Source organism: Mauremys mutica, chromosome 3 (genome assembly GCF_020497125.1).
Source record: "Mauremys mutica isolate MM-2020 ecotype Southern chromosome 3, ASM2049712v1, whole genome shotgun sequence".
Classification (NCBI taxonomy): domain Eukaryota; kingdom Metazoa; phylum Chordata; order Testudines; family Geoemydidae; genus Mauremys; species Mauremys mutica.
In genome coordinates, this window is record NC_059074.1 from 7,954,067 (window position 1) to 7,970,482 (window position 16,416).

At 41.6% G+C, this 16,416-nt stretch overlaps 1 protein-coding gene across 9 annotated transcripts in view; it reads right to left on the reverse strand.

Moving 5' to 3' along the window:
• NCOA1 (nuclear receptor coactivator 1) overlaps positions 1-16,416 on the reverse strand; it is a 342,124-nt gene that overhangs the window by 169,252 nt on the left and 156,456 nt on the right. The window contains exon 1 of one of the 9 annotated variants that reach the window (XM_045009599.1): positions 1,821-1,965. The exons of the other annotated variants lie outside the window; for them this stretch is intronic. The gene's annotated coding sequence lies outside the window, so the exon portion shown is untranslated. Of the gene's footprint in view, positions 1-1,820; positions 1,966-16,416 lie in introns of those variants that run through there. 9 annotated transcript variants of the gene reach the window in all.

Below are 16,416 nucleotides of genomic sequence, written 5' to 3' on the forward strand. Positions count from 1 at the left end.
ATTATAATAAATGATTGTATACAATGATTCACTTTGCGCTATGTTGGCCTGCTAAACCCAGGGTTGTGAGGGGGCCACTTAGGGATCTGGGGCAAAAACTGGTCCTGCTAGTGAAGGCAGGGGGCTGGACTCGATGACATTTCAAGGTCCCTTCCAGTTCTAGGAGATTGGTATATCTCCTATTATGATGATGATGATGATGATGAACGTGCTAGATGCAGTGATTGCATTTATTAGTTATTTGTAATCTAAAAGAGTCCATGTGCTAGGTGCTGTCTACACACAGTCCCGTCCCAAAGTGTAGATTAATATGGCCAGTGGTATGTGTGCAGCAATTTTTCACACAGCCATGGACTTGACAACCAGTTCTATTGGCCAGGACACACGGCTAGGACACAGGGCTACTCTTTTTGAAAAGAGTCATGGGATCTGTAGTTTTCACCCAATTCAGTTTAACATCTTATCTAAAAAACCGCAACCCGTAGCAGTATAAGTCTGGGATCTGAACCCATGACCTCCTGATCTAGAGGTCAGGATACTACCATCTTGTTTAATATTTGCATATAGTGCCAGACTGCAGGTGTGCCTGGATCTTTTAGCATCTAAACCACACTATATACAAGGATATTCAAGCACACAAGTACTCTTGCAGACACACTCCAGCATTTACCACAATTATTTGTGCTGATTCCATCTTCTTTGAATACGCAATTCTGTCTAGGTGAAGCTATAAATGCCTCTGTACATACCTACTAGAATAAACAGGTTGTGTATACTTTTAAGTACACCAACACACAGAAGGACCTTTCTGTAACAGTGTGCAAGACATACTGTACTGCACTGTCCTGGGCTACTGCCTAACCCTCCTCCCACCCCCTTCTCTAGATCACTGTATAAGAGTGCACCACCGTGTCAGCAAACAATAACTTGCAGCTCCATTGTATTTGCTATATTCCCAAATCTGCCTCCAGGATTTATAGAAATTCTTGGAGCCCTTAGTCAGAAAATGATTTCAAGCACATGCCAAAGACAATTCAGCGTTTGGAACCTGTTTACAGAATAATCTAAAATGAATTTCTCTCATAGGAAGATTTCCTTCAAATTGTGCGATAGTTGGGTTTGGGCTCTCTATAACAACATACATGTGAAATAATTAACTTCATCTGTTGCTTTAAATTATTTCATCAATGATTAACAAATGTTAAGCAATCGGCAATTTTTTCTTTAAGCAAGGAGCTCTCTCTCTCTCTCTCTCTTTAAACTAACGTCCTTACTTCTGCAAGTTGCTGCGAGGATCCTTGCCAGATCTAGCCAGTTTAAACATTTACGCATGGATTTTCAAGGTCACTGCTGAAATATGTGATTTTCTACTTTAGTATGTTATTCCAAAATGCGCAGCATTATTAAATGCTATGGGGTGGGGGGAGGTAAAGCAAACAGCACCAAAAAAGTTCAATCAAAAAATATCTAAGCTAAAATGCTCATGGTAAAAAGGACTTTTCCTCAGAAACTGAAATATAATTATCTGGACATCATCTTTTGTTTGCACTGTTACGTAACTTACATAAACACTGACAAAAACGACACTAAAAGCTTCTCTGCCTTGTACAGAATCCCCTCCGATCTTTTAGCAAAATGTAGTTTGCCTGGAAACAGCTGAGGTCTTCAGTGAAGGATACCAGCGTTTAAAGCTAGAGGGGGTGGGGAGCGGGGGCAGAAATTCTGAAGGTTTGGGAAGCAAATTTGTTACTAGCTCACAATAACCAAAAAAAAAAAGCGCACATTTTGGAGGCTTAAAGACATCAGACCGCTCTCCTTACCTGAGAGATTTCCAGCTAGGCAAGTCTGTTTTCAGGCTGAGCAGCAACCAGATGACTAACATGCTGTTGTGAAGCTCTCTCTCCCGCTCTCTCCCTTCCTCTGTTCCATGTGCTCCTGGATGTTTGCAATACATTCAGCGTGTGTACTCTCCAGCACATGCTTCTGCCATGACAGGCGAAGGATTCTGAGCCAGCTCTCCCACTTGATTCCCACACCAGCTGACTGATAATTAAACTAAACACATACAGCCCGAGCCACTCGAATGCAGCGACTCTTCTGGGATCACCAGTGCCACCTGACAGACTCCGCCAAACACACGCAGTGGCAGGACAGATTCAGAATATTACTTAAGTCAGGTTTGCAATTTGATTAAATTCAAAGAATCAAGTGAGCCATAAAATGCTCTGAGATACACTTGACTTTCACCAAGAAAAGAGAGCACACACAAAAAAAACCTCTCTGAAAGCAGCCAAAGCAAACTACTTACCACCTGCCTAATGCTTAGAATTCCAACTGGTAAACAGCTTTTTATCTAGCTAAACACATGTATGGTCCCCCATGACCATAGGATCTCAGTGCTCCATAAACACCTGGTGTGATACAAAATAATTATCCTCATTTTACAAATGGAGAAATTGAGGCATAGAGAAATAAAGTAATTTGCCCAAGGTCACATAGGAAGCCCAAGGTAGAGCTGTCTCCTGAATCCCAGTTTAGTACAATAGCCATTATGTAAAGCCTACACATCCAGAGTGTTACAAAGATTAATCATTTCTTTATTTAATAATAAGCAGTTTTATTTCATTGTTTAGGAGACGGACTTCTTTAAACTTATATTTGAACTTAAAAATACCTGTTTTAATGGCTAAGCTTATTACAAGTTACAGTAAAAGGGTGTGATCCTTATTTTTAATGACCGCAACATCACCTAGAAGCCCTAATCAGGGATCAGGACACTTGCATAATAAAAGATAGCCCCTGCCCAAACAGCTTACATGCACCCTGAAAAATGAGTTCAGTGCAAATGTTGGGTATGCGGAGAACAGCAAGACTGGGCAGCTAAAGAAACTGGAACCACTTCAGTCAGTTCAATATGCTCAACCAACTATTCTTCATAGTGGGCCAAGTTTGTTAAGGCCTTACACTCCACTCATCAGCATTTCTCTGTTTGTCTGTAGGTAGCAGGACAACTTTTAAATGCCGCATCAGATCAACTCCAAAATTTCAGAGAATGCTGTAGGCATCAATGGACAGAACCCTGTTGATCTTAAGCAGGGTTTCTCAAACAGGGGTCGCCGCTTGTGTAGAGAAAGGCCTTGGCGGGCCGGGCCGGTGTGTTTACCTGTCCTGTTCACAGGTCCGGCTGATCGCAGCTTCCACTGGCCACGGTTCGCTGCTCTGGGCCAATGGGAGCTGCTGGAAGCGGCGCAGGCCGAGGGAGTTAGTGGCCGCTGCTTCCAGCAGCTCCCATTGGCCCGGAGCAGTGATACACGGCCAGTGGGAGCCGCGATCGGCCGGACCTGCGGATAGGGCATTAAACACACTGGCCCGGCCCGCCAGGGGCTTTCCCCACACAAGCGGCGACCCCTGTTTGAGAAACCCTGAACTTAAGGAAAAACAGAAAGCCCAAAAGGGGGGGAACTAGGGGGTACATGAAGCCCCTGACCGCTCTTTGGCACAGCCATAAGCATCTGTGCAATTGTCTACAAGTCAACTGTTCAATGGCACCCACGCACACATGCCAGCATAACAGTACACCATCTCAACTCTGCTCATCCACCCAACAGAATTTAACACGTTGACACTGAGGTCTGGTCTATACTACCGAGTTAGGTTGACACAAGCCAGCTTACACTGACCAAACTATAGAAGTCTACACTTAAATTTCACTCCCACTGACATAACTGCCCCACTATGCCGATCTAACTCCACCTCCACGAGTGGCATAGTCAAGGTTGATGTTGTTAGGTCGACGCAGTGTGAGCAAAGACACTGCATTGCTTACGTCAGCTGTTACCGGCTTTCAGGAGCCATCCCACAGTGCCCCACACTGACAGTACAATCGATACAAGCACTCCTAATGACAACACACACTACTGACACCAGGAGCAAAGTGTAGACACGCACAAGCAGCTGCGTCAGCTGTATGCCAACTTAAGTTAGGTGGACTTAATTTTGTAGTGTAGACATGACTTACCTTCCAGACAAAAAGAATAATAATGGTGGGGATAAGGGGGAATGAGTAGGGTGCACAAAGCCCCTGTTGGGAAAGGAGAATGGTATGGGTGGAAGGAGTAATGAGAAGCATGGAGAACCCCTGGTATGGGGTGAGGAGGAATGCAGAACATGGAGAACAGTGGCATACCCAGAGGCCCTACCCAGGGGGGATGATAGAGGGATCTGGAAATGGTGGGGGGACACAGAACCTCTAGTGGTGGGAGTGACTAGGGAATCTGGTACTGGGGAAGGGGGCACAGTCACTGACATGGGCGGAATGGCACATATGGAGGAAGGGGGAATAGGGGCTAACACAGGGGAAGAGAATGGAAGAGTCTGGTATGGGAGCAGGGTAGAATGGGGGGCACACAGAACCCGTGGCGGTGGGACACTGGGAGAACTGCAGGAGTCCATGACAAAGAGGGGGGTTGAAGGGTGACACACAAGGCGTTTGGGTGGAGGGAAATGGAGGGATGAAAGGAGCCTCTGGAGCGTACAATATGCTTGGCCTATACAAGCTATGAAGCATGTGATGCCCAGGCACCCACACAGCTGTCATTGTAACACAATGGCAAAGTGCATGCTGTTTACCCCTCTAATGGCTTGCCAACTAAGGGATAACCGTCTACTATTGCTACTGACTTACTCTTCATTCAAGTGGTAGAAACCTGTGCTGTGGTACTGACTGCCCTGGATTCAAGCTCCGCTGGTGACCCAGAGAGTGGAGAATGGGGGTGTCATATCATTATAGTAAGGGTCGTGACACATGGACTGTACAGATCTAGAGGTTATTTTCATAGAATAATAGGGTTGGAAGGGACCTTGAGAAGTCACCGAAGACAGTCCCTTGCACTGAATAGTGTAAATAAAATTCAATAGAGAAATCATACAGAGCCCAGGCTATAGAATGGTTGCTGATATTATCAAGATCTCTGTATTTTCAGTTTAGTGACAGTGGAAGAACTGAAATATCTAGCTACGATTTACCATCAGCATAGCATCTGAATAGCTCATTCTGGATTTCCAAAAGAGGGGCTCTCACTTGTTGACTCTTTTTTGTTTAATGCTTGAGACAGAAAGACTCACTTTCATACTGTCTCCCAAAAGCCAAAAGATTAAACTGTTTCCCCAGTGAGTCAGATAACGCAGGCTATGGGGATAAAAATAGCAGAAGGAGTGAGAAATAAAGAGGCAAGGGAGAAGGGGAGGTTTTCATCAAATTTGAAATGAGTGTATCAGTGGAGTGAGAGATACAGGAAGGTTGTCCCAGATAGCAGGATCTGTGGAGAAGAAAACTCTTGCACCAACTGTGGCTGCATTATACGGAAGAACACAGAAGCAGCCAGTGCTAAATTAAAAAGAAGAAAAGAGGTGGGGAGAGAGAATGTGTGGAGTCAGCTGGAGCAAGTCAATGGAGAGAGAGAAAAAACCTCCTCCTCATTATTTAAGTGGATCCTATCATAAACCATGTCTAGTGGGGCTATTTTTAAAGGAGGATGGATGAACACATTCCTCTTTATTCACATGAGAGGGCAAGCAACATTGTTCTCCACATGGTAGTGTCTGCAGACCTTGGACTTAGAGAAGGGAGTTGCAATAGTCAAGTAGAAAGGAGATAAAAAGCACGAATGAGGATTTTAGCAGAGGTGGAGCTCAGGCAGTGACGCCCCTGGATAACATTGTGGGGGTGATGAAAGATGAGTTAGAAGACCCAGGAGACTGAAGAAGTTGTTCAAGATCAAGGAGAATACCAAGGTTACAGAAAACAGAAATAAACGGAAGGGAAGTCTTAGCTGAAAAAGACAGAAGAGAGTGAGGGAGCTGTACAGGACTCTCAGCCACTGTCTCTAACTGGAATTAATTTGGCCAAACGAGGAGACTGTTCTCTCAACACCTATGGAAGAGGCTACCACAAACAAATGCAGGTTCGCCACTTCAAACACCGCATGGACAAACAAGGCCCCAGTCTGATAACCTTCAGAGAACAGGGTTTTTTTCCAGAAGAAAAGGGCAAGTAGAGAGATTTCAGTTTTCTGTTCACTATGGGTCTTGGAATCTTCTTTTAATGATGTTTAATTCGTATGTTGCAGTTTTGAAATGCATCCATGCCCCTATAGAAATTGACATGTGCAGAATTGGAAAAATTGAAATATGACAAGTTTGGGTAGTTTGCCAAACAAACTCCACCCCTTCAGCAGTTCAATTTTTTTCATGATTTAGACAGCAAATATGCCCTTTTGTAACTGTCTGGGCCCCGCAATGAATTTGATTATAGTTGGTATGACAGATTAATAATTAGTAGATGTCTGTCACAGCAGAGGTGGTGATATTTCAGTAGTGAGCAAGTGATTCCTGTAGAGTCGACATCCAGTTTTTACAAGGGTCTGAGATCCTTCAGTATCATTTGCAGGGACTGGAGGTGGAGAGAGCCCACACAATACCTAAAGAGGAAATAAACTGCAGTAGAAATAGCAAAGAATCCTGTGGCACCTTATAGACTAACAGACGTTTTGCAGCATGAGCTTTCGTGGGTGAATACCCACTTCTTCAGATGCAAGTCTGGTTCTACAGAACCAGACTAACACGGCTACCCCTCTGATACTTGACACCATGCAGTAGAAATGGATCATCCAACACAGAGAGTTAAACAAGGCCAAGTATCTGGACTGGTAAAGAAGAATTTGCAGAAGCTACAGAACTGTTGTGAAGCATCTCTAGTTTCACTTTCTATCTCTTTCTCCTGAGCATGATGATTAATGATCAGGACTAGGAAAAATCCAGGGAGCGGAAGGGAGTGATTTCCCACCTGTTGCACTTGTGCCCCAACACTCACCTGCTACTAATCCATCACCCATACTGCTAATAAAATGCTGATGAAGACGGGACAAAGCCTACCAGTCACCTAGAATAAAGTCTCCAGTTTAAAACTGCCCATGAACTGGTGGGTGCCCCCAACACTCACCCAGTGTCATCATGCAGCTCCCTCACACGGTGGGTTATCTACCTAGTTGTGTTCACTTTTACAGTGAGCTGCAAAGCATTGATGGAAACTGAGGCCCTTTCTACATTGAGGAAAAATACACACCAGTATAATAAATTACACCATTACATCATTACACCAGTGTGAACTTCTAGTACATCTCTGTGGCAGTGGTACAACTGCTGCAGCTCTCTCCAGAATCCCCAATTTAGCACGCTACATTGTTGTGTTACACCAGTACAAATGTTTTAAATGTAGACAGGTCCTGAGATCTGGCCTACACTACAGACCTACATCGATATAACTACATCGCTCTGAGGTGTGAAAAATCCACACCCCTAAGTGATGTAGTTACACTGACCTAACCCCACACGTAGACAGTGCTATGTTGGTGGGAGAGCTTCTCCCGTTGGCATAGCTACTGCCTCTCAGAGAGGTGGATTAACGCCGCTGACGGGAGAGCTCTCTCCCTCGGCGTAGAGCATCTTCATGAAAGCGCTATAGTGGCACAGGTGCACCAATACAGTGTTTTAAGCATAAACCTGCCCTTAGTTAATCACAGGGGGGGTTTGCTGAAAGGCCCCACTGAATAGGCTGTGGGACACATTCAGTGTACAAAGAAGTTTTAACCATCTTTAAAGATTTTTCCCTCTTGAATCTTCCCACTCAAAAACTCACTGATGTTACCTGAATTGCTGACAGTGCCCCAGAAAGCGTTACTCTGTGACTGGCATCCCATACAATCCATGGTATTTTATTAAACTTCCAATGTTTGAGATGTTGTGCTCTAGGATATTGTCTTTGAACCAGAAGTAGGAAGAAGGTGTCAGAAAGGGGGAAAAAGGAATGTTAGAAAATTTAGTTAAAGCTTGCTGTTCTCCTGAATGTTCCCACTTCTTGGTTAGCTAAAGGAGTCAGCACAGAGATTTAGGTTTCTATCGGTCTTAATTTATAAATGCTGGTCCCCTTTGAGAAAGGAGGAATTTCTTTGTAGTTGCAAACAAATCAGAGCTCTGACTTTCATTATTATTTTCACTGAGGTAGCAACTAGAGATACTGATCAAGCACTGGGGCCCTATTGTGCTAAGGGACTGTACAGTGCAAAACAGTCTGCCTCAAAGATCTTACAATGTAAGTTAAAACAAGGAGTAGCATAGATGGATACAACAAACAGATGAGGGAGTACATGCTAACAGCGAGAGGGTTTTTCATGAGAATGGGTAAACCCAACATTTTAAAGTCACATTTAAAGGCCTGATCCTCTGTTGCCTTGGGAAGTAGTATACAAAGTGGCTGTAAAACATTACCAAATCAGAATTCCCCATACATAGCAGCGGCAGGGTTTTACAATCATTTCTCAGTGAATATAAAAAAGTGTTCATACAGGGAAGAGCAACTCATTTTAAGATTCTTTCCAGAGTAATAATCTGACTGGTTGTTTGTGACAGGTGAGAACATTTTAAAAAAACATGGTTAGACTTGACAGTGTCTCCTTAAAGGCGGAGATGATTAAAGAGGCCTTAAGAAGGTGCATATGCTCTATCTAGCCAGGGTTTGCTTATCAGCATCACTGACAACCTTACAATGAGCACCTAGCCGAATATGAAAAACCTAGCTAGAAAAAACAGTTCAAGGATAGAAAGCACCTTCATGATAAATGGAGGCATGGAAAAACGTTTTCCAGATCTTGAAATTGCTTGATTGAAGACCTGACTACAGCCAGCATTTTCAGTTGGCAAATGTTTGTAGTTTCTTATTAGGAAGGAAAACTCATCTTTCTTTCCTATATAAAGAAAGAATCAATTGAAAACCATCTAATTTTTGAAGTCATACTTCATAATTATGGCCCAACATGTCCCATACTGTATAAAGAACTTGATCCTGTGGGAGACGCAAGGTCTTTGCTACTGGGTACAAGAGACTGGCAAAGTCATCACAGACACTGGGACACAGCCTCTGAATCCAGGAGACATCATCATGTATTTCATCAGAATCATCCACTGAGCCCATTGGGTGGTTTCAGGTTCCTATTTTATAGCTTCTCCCTACCTTAGCTCTGATTAGGTCAGTTATCAAATTACAAATATTTATTACTCCACCCAGCAGGGAAACTTACTCTCCAACACATGGAAAAACACTGATTTGCCCAGTAACTACCAGCCCTTGCTTCTGGGTGGTTCTGTACACTTCAAGTAAGTGGCCTTGTGCTGTCTCCTTGCATGTGTACACACAGATACAAACAGAAATCCATTAATTTCCCAACTGCCTGCCTCGCTCTCTCTAACAAATAAAATACTCAAGTGCAAAAGGCATGTGAGTTACACAAGCAGAAGTCTGGGATTGCTGTTAGTTATTTTCTAGGTGTGGGAGGAATTATTTAACAAGGAAGCAGGAGCCAAGTGTGCAACGAGAAAGGAGCAACACTGGTGTCAAAGCAGGACACTGCAGGAAGAAGGGACAACATTCTTCAGAGTGCAGCTTCTAGTGCTGATTTCAACGCCTGGGAACGGGAGGAAAAAATCTGCCATGGTCGTAAAAAAAGACACTATCTTGGGGAATATTTTCAAGAAATTTCTGCATCTCTGGGTAAAAAAGGAACATGTGCCAAACAAACAATATCACAAAGAGATGCAAGGGCTGGTTGTTAGAATGAAACAACAATATGAAAAATGCTGATCAGAAGGCAATGACTTTGAAGATAGTGATGTGGACACATTTGAACAACCTGGGTCAACTGGTTAGTCAACTCATTACAGACTGTCTTCCATGTCTTACTATATTAGTAAATGATAACTTCAATTATTGTCATAAATTTGTGTTTTGGGTGGATTACTTATGAATATCAAAATGTGCGTGTTTGAAATATAATTGGTATGATTACTGTTGAAGTATTTATCAATTACATTTTTACTGTTACTACTGAACTTCTGGAATAATTTTTATTGCTCAATATAATCAAATATTCTAGGCAAAGATTTCCTATTTAAATGTAGTTTTATTAGGCATTTATTAACTTTAACATTTAAAAAAATTTCAAGCTGTTTGGTATGCTGCTAGAGATAAGGGTTTACATAGATGTTGATAATCATCTATTAGTTATTTTCCCCATATGATTGGGTTTAGAATAAATTATATCATTTAAACAATGGTACAAACACTCGCAATAAGTGGGATCTTTCATTTACCATCTCTTAAAAAAAAAAAAAAAGCCACTCACTGAGAAATACTCAGCGGCAGAGACTTTTTTTTTAAATTATTTTCTTTAGGGTCCAGCTTACACATAAGGGGTTAAGAACATCCATCACCTGCAATGTGAAAAATGTCAGTGTCATTTGCTGGTACCACCACCACCAGCGCTGCAACTAAAAATACATCAGACAGTAAATACCTGCGCATCTCGCCCCCCAAAAAACCCCAAAACAAACAAAAAACAAAAAACAAAAAACAAAAAACCACCTTCATTCTCCAGTAAAATCACAGATGAGTTCATAATCAGGACCAGCAAATTCCAGCAAGGCTCCACAAATGAAAAGATCGTTTGGTTCATTTATGCAACAAATTCTCCTTTTCATCTTGTTCAGAACCAACTTTTCATTGACAGTGAACCAGATTACTCTCCACTTAGCAGAGCAGACATTGCTGAAAATTGCTGGTTATGAGTACATGAGAGGAGAATTGAACAGTGTGCAAAAAAGATTGATGATAAATTTGTTAATCTGAGTCTTGATGGGTGCAGTAATGTACACAATGATCCCGTAATAGGTGGCTATGTGACAAAAGAAGATGAGGTTGTGTATCTTACAGAAAACTGATACATAAGGAAATGCCCTTATAGCAAAATACTTAAAAGTCGCAGTAAAAGCCATAACCAACTGAACAAAAAGTCAAGTGTGTAGCTTTGTCACAGACAATGATGCAAATGTAGCAAAGATGAGAAGAAATCTAGGAGAAGATTATGAAGGAAACCTAAAACTTTCAGCATATGGGTATAGTGCTCATTTGATGCTGCCTTTACCCAAAGACTTAAGTCAGTGGAACCTGAGAATTACGAACACCTCAGGAATGGAGGTTGTTCGTAACTCTTAGCAGAATATTATGGTGGTTCTTTCACAACTTTACAACTGAACACTGACTTAATACTCTTTGGAAACTTTACTAAGCAGAAAAAAATACTGCTTTTAACAGTCTTAATTTCAATGAAACAAGCACAGAAACAGTTTCCTTACCTTGTCAATTAAAAAAAAATCCCTTTTTTATTTTAGTAGTTTACGTTTAGCACGGTATTGTACTGTATTTGCTATTTTTAGTCTCTGCCTGATTGTGTACTTCTGGTTCCAAGTTAGGTGTGTGGTTGACTGGTCTGTTCATAACTCTGAGGTTCTATAGTAGAGCTCTAGGTAACCAGGGAAAGTACAGGGTAACAAGACTTGTGGATAGGTGGGAAGCGGTAGATGTGGTATATCTTGACTTTAGTAAGCCTTTTGATACTGTCTCACATGACCTTCTCATAAACAAACTAGGGAAATGCAACCTAGATGGAGCTACTATAAGGTGGATGCATAACTGGTTGGAAAACTGTTCCAAGAGAGTAGCTATACATGAATCATAATAAAGCTGGAAGGGCATATCATATGGGGTCCCGCAGGGATCAGTTCTGGGTCTGATTCTGTTCAATATCTTCATCAATTATTTAGATGGCACAGAGAGTACACTTAGTTTATGGGGATACCACCAAGCTGGGAGGGGTTGCAAATGCTTTGGAGAACAGGATTAAAATTGAAAATGGTCTGGACAAACTGGAGAAATGGTCTGAAGTAAATAGGATGAAATAGGATAAAATTCAGTCGGGAAAAATGCAAAGTACTCCACTTAGGAAGGAACAATCAGTGGCACACATGCAAAATGGGAAATGACTGCCCAAGAACAGACGGTTATAGTGGATCACAACCTAAATATGAGTCAACAGTGTAACACTGTTTAAAAAAAAAAAAAGCAAACATCATTCTGGGATGTATTAGCAGGAGTGTTGTAAACAAAATACAAGTAGTAATTCTTCTGTTCTACTTTGAACTGATTAGGCCTCAACTGGAGTATTGTGTCCAGTTCTAGGTGCCACATTTCAGGAAAGATGTGGAAAAATTGGAGAAAGCCCAGAGAAGAGGAACAAAAATTATTAAAGGTCTAGAACACATGACCTATGAGGGAAGTTTGAAAAAATTGGTTTGTTTAGTCTGGAGAAGACTGAGAGGGGACATGATAACGGTTTTCAAGTACATAAAAGGTTGTTCCAGGGAGGAAGGAAAAAAAATTGTTCTCTAACCTTTGAGAATCGGACAAGAAGCAATGGGCTTAAAGCGCAGCAAGGGAGGTTTAGGTTGGACATTTAGAAAAACTTCCTGTCAGGGCAGTTAAGCACTGGAATAAATTGCCTAGGGAGGTTGTGGAATCTCCATCACTGGAGATTTTGAAGAGCAGGTTAGACAAACACCTGTCAGGGATGGTCTAGAATCTAGATAATACTTAGTTCCGCTATGAGTGCAGGGGACTGGACTAGAAGACCTCTCCAAGTTCCGTCCAGACCTACAATTCTATGAATAAAGGAAAATGTTGCTGAAATTGCAAAATACTCCCATAACAACCATTTTGCTTCAGCTTCACTGAAGACAGCAGGAGGATCCAAACTAATTCTCCGCCAAGATGTGCAATGGAATTCAGTGGCTGATTGTTTTGAGCTATTAATTATGAATTGGCCTATTCTGATGACAATTTGTGAAAATCATTGGACTAAAGAGAAATGTAGAAGATATGCTGAATAAACTGAAACCTATTTCCATTGCCTTGGATAAACTGCAGAAAGATGGCTGCTGCATTGCTGATGCTGTTGAAATTTGGAAAGAACTTCAAGTTAAATTGCAGGCAGTAAAGAAGTGTATGGATCAAGCACTTATTCCACTTCAATTACTTGTCAATATTCTCAACTCAAAGTACCATGGTAGATGCCTAACTGCTAAAGAAGGGCCATGACATGGGCATCTAATCACCACTCATCAATCATGCCAACCATAATAAATTTCAGGGCTGGAGGTGAACTGTTCAAGAAGTACGTGTTTGCTGCTGATGTTTTAAAGAAAGTCAGCCCACTGAACTGGCAGAAGTCACTAGCTAAGCACCTGGAATCAGTCTGTTGAAGTGCTAAACCAGCTTTTGAAAGCAGTAGCCTCTTATGCAGGCACAGAAAGAATATTTTCTTCATGTGGACCAATTCACTCGAAGTTGAGAAACCGACTGGGAGTTGAAAAAGCAGGAAAACTTGTCTCTCTCTTCTAGTCTATGAACAACAATGAGGAGGGAGGGGATAAAATCTGCTAGTTTTAAAAGTTGAAGGACAAACCTAAGTAACTTAGGACAGGGGTCCCCAACCCCCGGTCCACGGCCCGGTACCGGACCGCGGCCTCTTACAAACTGGGCCGCGAACCGACCCAGTGGACCTCCCGGAGGTGTGCCTGCGGGAGGTCTACCCGAGCCGCAGGACGAGCGCTCCCTCTGCAGGCATGACCAGTCCCTGGTCCTGAAAAGGTTGGGGACCCCTGACTTAGGAGATGGTTGTCTCATTTTCAAGAGACTTATGCAAGCAGGAACTTACACTGCAGTCACTTTCACTTAGGCATATTTGAAAATTCTCCCAGGCTGACCTGAAATCAGTTTAATACACTGACTAGAGTTAATCCCTCTGTTTAATAAATCACTTAGTTGTAAATGTGAAACATATTTTGATAACAAGTTTATGTATCCAAAACATTCCACATTGTTTTGTATGTTTATTTAAATTCCAGTTACCATACTAATGCAACTTGTCAGAAATCATGAGTTAATTACATAGCAAATGAGCAATGGAGGGATAGCTCAGTGGTTTGAGCATTGGCCTGCTAAATCCAGGGTTGTGAGTTCAATCCTTGAGAGGGCCATGTAGGGATCTGGGGCAAAAATTGGTCCTGCTAGTGAAGGCAAGGGGCTGGACTTGATGACCTTTCGAGGTCCCTTCCAGTTCTAGGAGATAGGAAATAATTGGAGATATACCAATCATTCACCATTTTCTAACATACTAAAAATACACAATTAATAAAACAAATATTAAGCTATATAATTTACATAATATATTTACATTTATATCTAATTTACATAATAAATGTATTTAGTTATGATGTACCTTTCTAGGTAGCAAAAAGATGTACCAAATCTAGTGTAAAGGTTCTGTTTAGTTGTAAATCAACATGTTTTAATAGTTATATCAACCATTTTTTTTTTTAGAAAAATAACTGGAAGTACAAATAGAAAAGTTGATTAGAATTGATTATTTAAATGTAGGCTTTCCACTTCCTAATTTAAATCATAATTTAAATTGCTGATTTAAATCAATCCACCCTGTTGCCGTGTCAACACTTAGGTCTATTGGCCTGGTCTCAACCGTTTTGATCACTACATTTTGACTCGCAATTTACATAATAGAAATATCAATATTCTCATCAGAAATATATCCTCTCTTCAGTATTCCATCCAATCTCAGCAAGAAAGGGATTGCAAGTTACTCGGAGTAGAAAGCAGACCTAGTTCTATTGCATCACTCACCTCCCTCAGAGATAATTACTCTAACATGCCAGCCTCCTTAATTGGAAAGAAACCCTGTTTATAACCCACAAATTATTCATGGAGACTAATGATCCACCAAGAGGCATATTCTTCCTTTGTGCTTTGTTGGCCTCTGTAAACTCTAAAGCGTCCTGGTCTGGGTTACAACCAGCTTGCAGATTGACAGATGCTTCCTCCCTGTGACAGCAGCATCTCTCTGGCCCACCTACAAGTGACCATGGACTACAAATGGAGAATTACCACGGCGGACAAAGCAGAAGCGTACAAGACACAGCACATTGTACAGGTGATGGACAGTGACTTTAAATCTTCATGATTAAGCTAACATCCTTTGATAGTTGCTCTTTCAAATTATATAACAGCAACGACAGACAGAAGAGAACATAAGAATGGCCATATTGGATTAGACTAATGGTCTATCCAGCCCAGTATCCTGTCTCTATTAGTGGCTGGGCAAGATGCTACAGAGGGAATGAACAGAACAGGGCAATTATCTAGTGATCCATCCTCTCAGTCCCAGCTTCTGGCAGTCAGAGGTTTGGGGACACCCAGAGTATGGGGTTGCATCCTTGACCATCTTGGCTCACAGCCATTGCTGGATCTATCCTCAATTAAACTTATCCAATTCTTTTTTGAAACCTGTTACACCTTTGGCCTTCAGAACACCCCCTGCCAATGAGTTCCGCAGGTTGACCATGCATTGTGCAAAGAAATACTTTCCTAGGTTTGTTTTGAACCTGCTACCTATTCATTTCATTGGGTGACCCCTGGCTCTTGTGTTATGTGAAGGGATAAATAACACTTCCTTATTCACTTCCTCCACACCAGTCATGATTTTATAGACCTCTTTCATATTCCCCCTCCCACCTCATCATCTCTTTCCAACCTGAACAGTCCCAGTCTTTTTAGATCTCTCTTTATAGGGAAACTGTTCCATTCCCCTGATTATTTTTGTTGTCCTCATCTTAAATTGGAAAAATTACAGAGATTTTTTTGAGATGGGGTGACTACAACTGCATGCAGTATTGAAAGTGTGGGTGTACCATGGATTTTTATAGAGGCATGATGATATTCAGGGTCTTATTTATCCCTTTTCCTAATGGTTTCTAACATTCTGTTCAGGGGGAGGGGGTGACTACCACTGAACACTGAGTGGATGTTTTCAAGAAATATCCACAGTTTACTTAGAACCCATTATTGTTTATGTATAGTTGGGATTATGTTTTCCAATGTGCTTTACTTTGCATTTATCAACATTGAATTTCATATGCAATTTTGTGGCCCAGTCACCCAGTTTTGTGACATCCCTTGGTAACTCTTCAGAGTCAGCTTTGAACTTATCTATCTTGAATAATTTTGTATCATCTGCAAATTTTCCCTTTTCACTGCTTACCCCCTTTTCCAGATCATTTCTGAAGATGTTGAACAGCAGTGGTCCCAGTACAGTTCCATGGGGACCATTTATTCCTGCCCTTTGTTTCCTGTCTTTTAACCATTTATAGATCCAAGAGAGAACCTTCCCTCTTATCTCATGACTGCTACTTTGGTCAAAAGCCGTTGGTAAGGGACCTTGTGAAAGGCTTTCTGAAAGTCCAAGTACTTGTTGTCCCCCTCAAAAAAATCTAATAGATTGGTGAAGCATGATTTCCCTTTACAAAAGCTGTACTGACTCTTCTTCAACCTGCTGTGTTCATCTGTGTGTCTAATGATTCTGTTCTTTACTATAGTTTTTGCCTGATACCAAAGTGAGG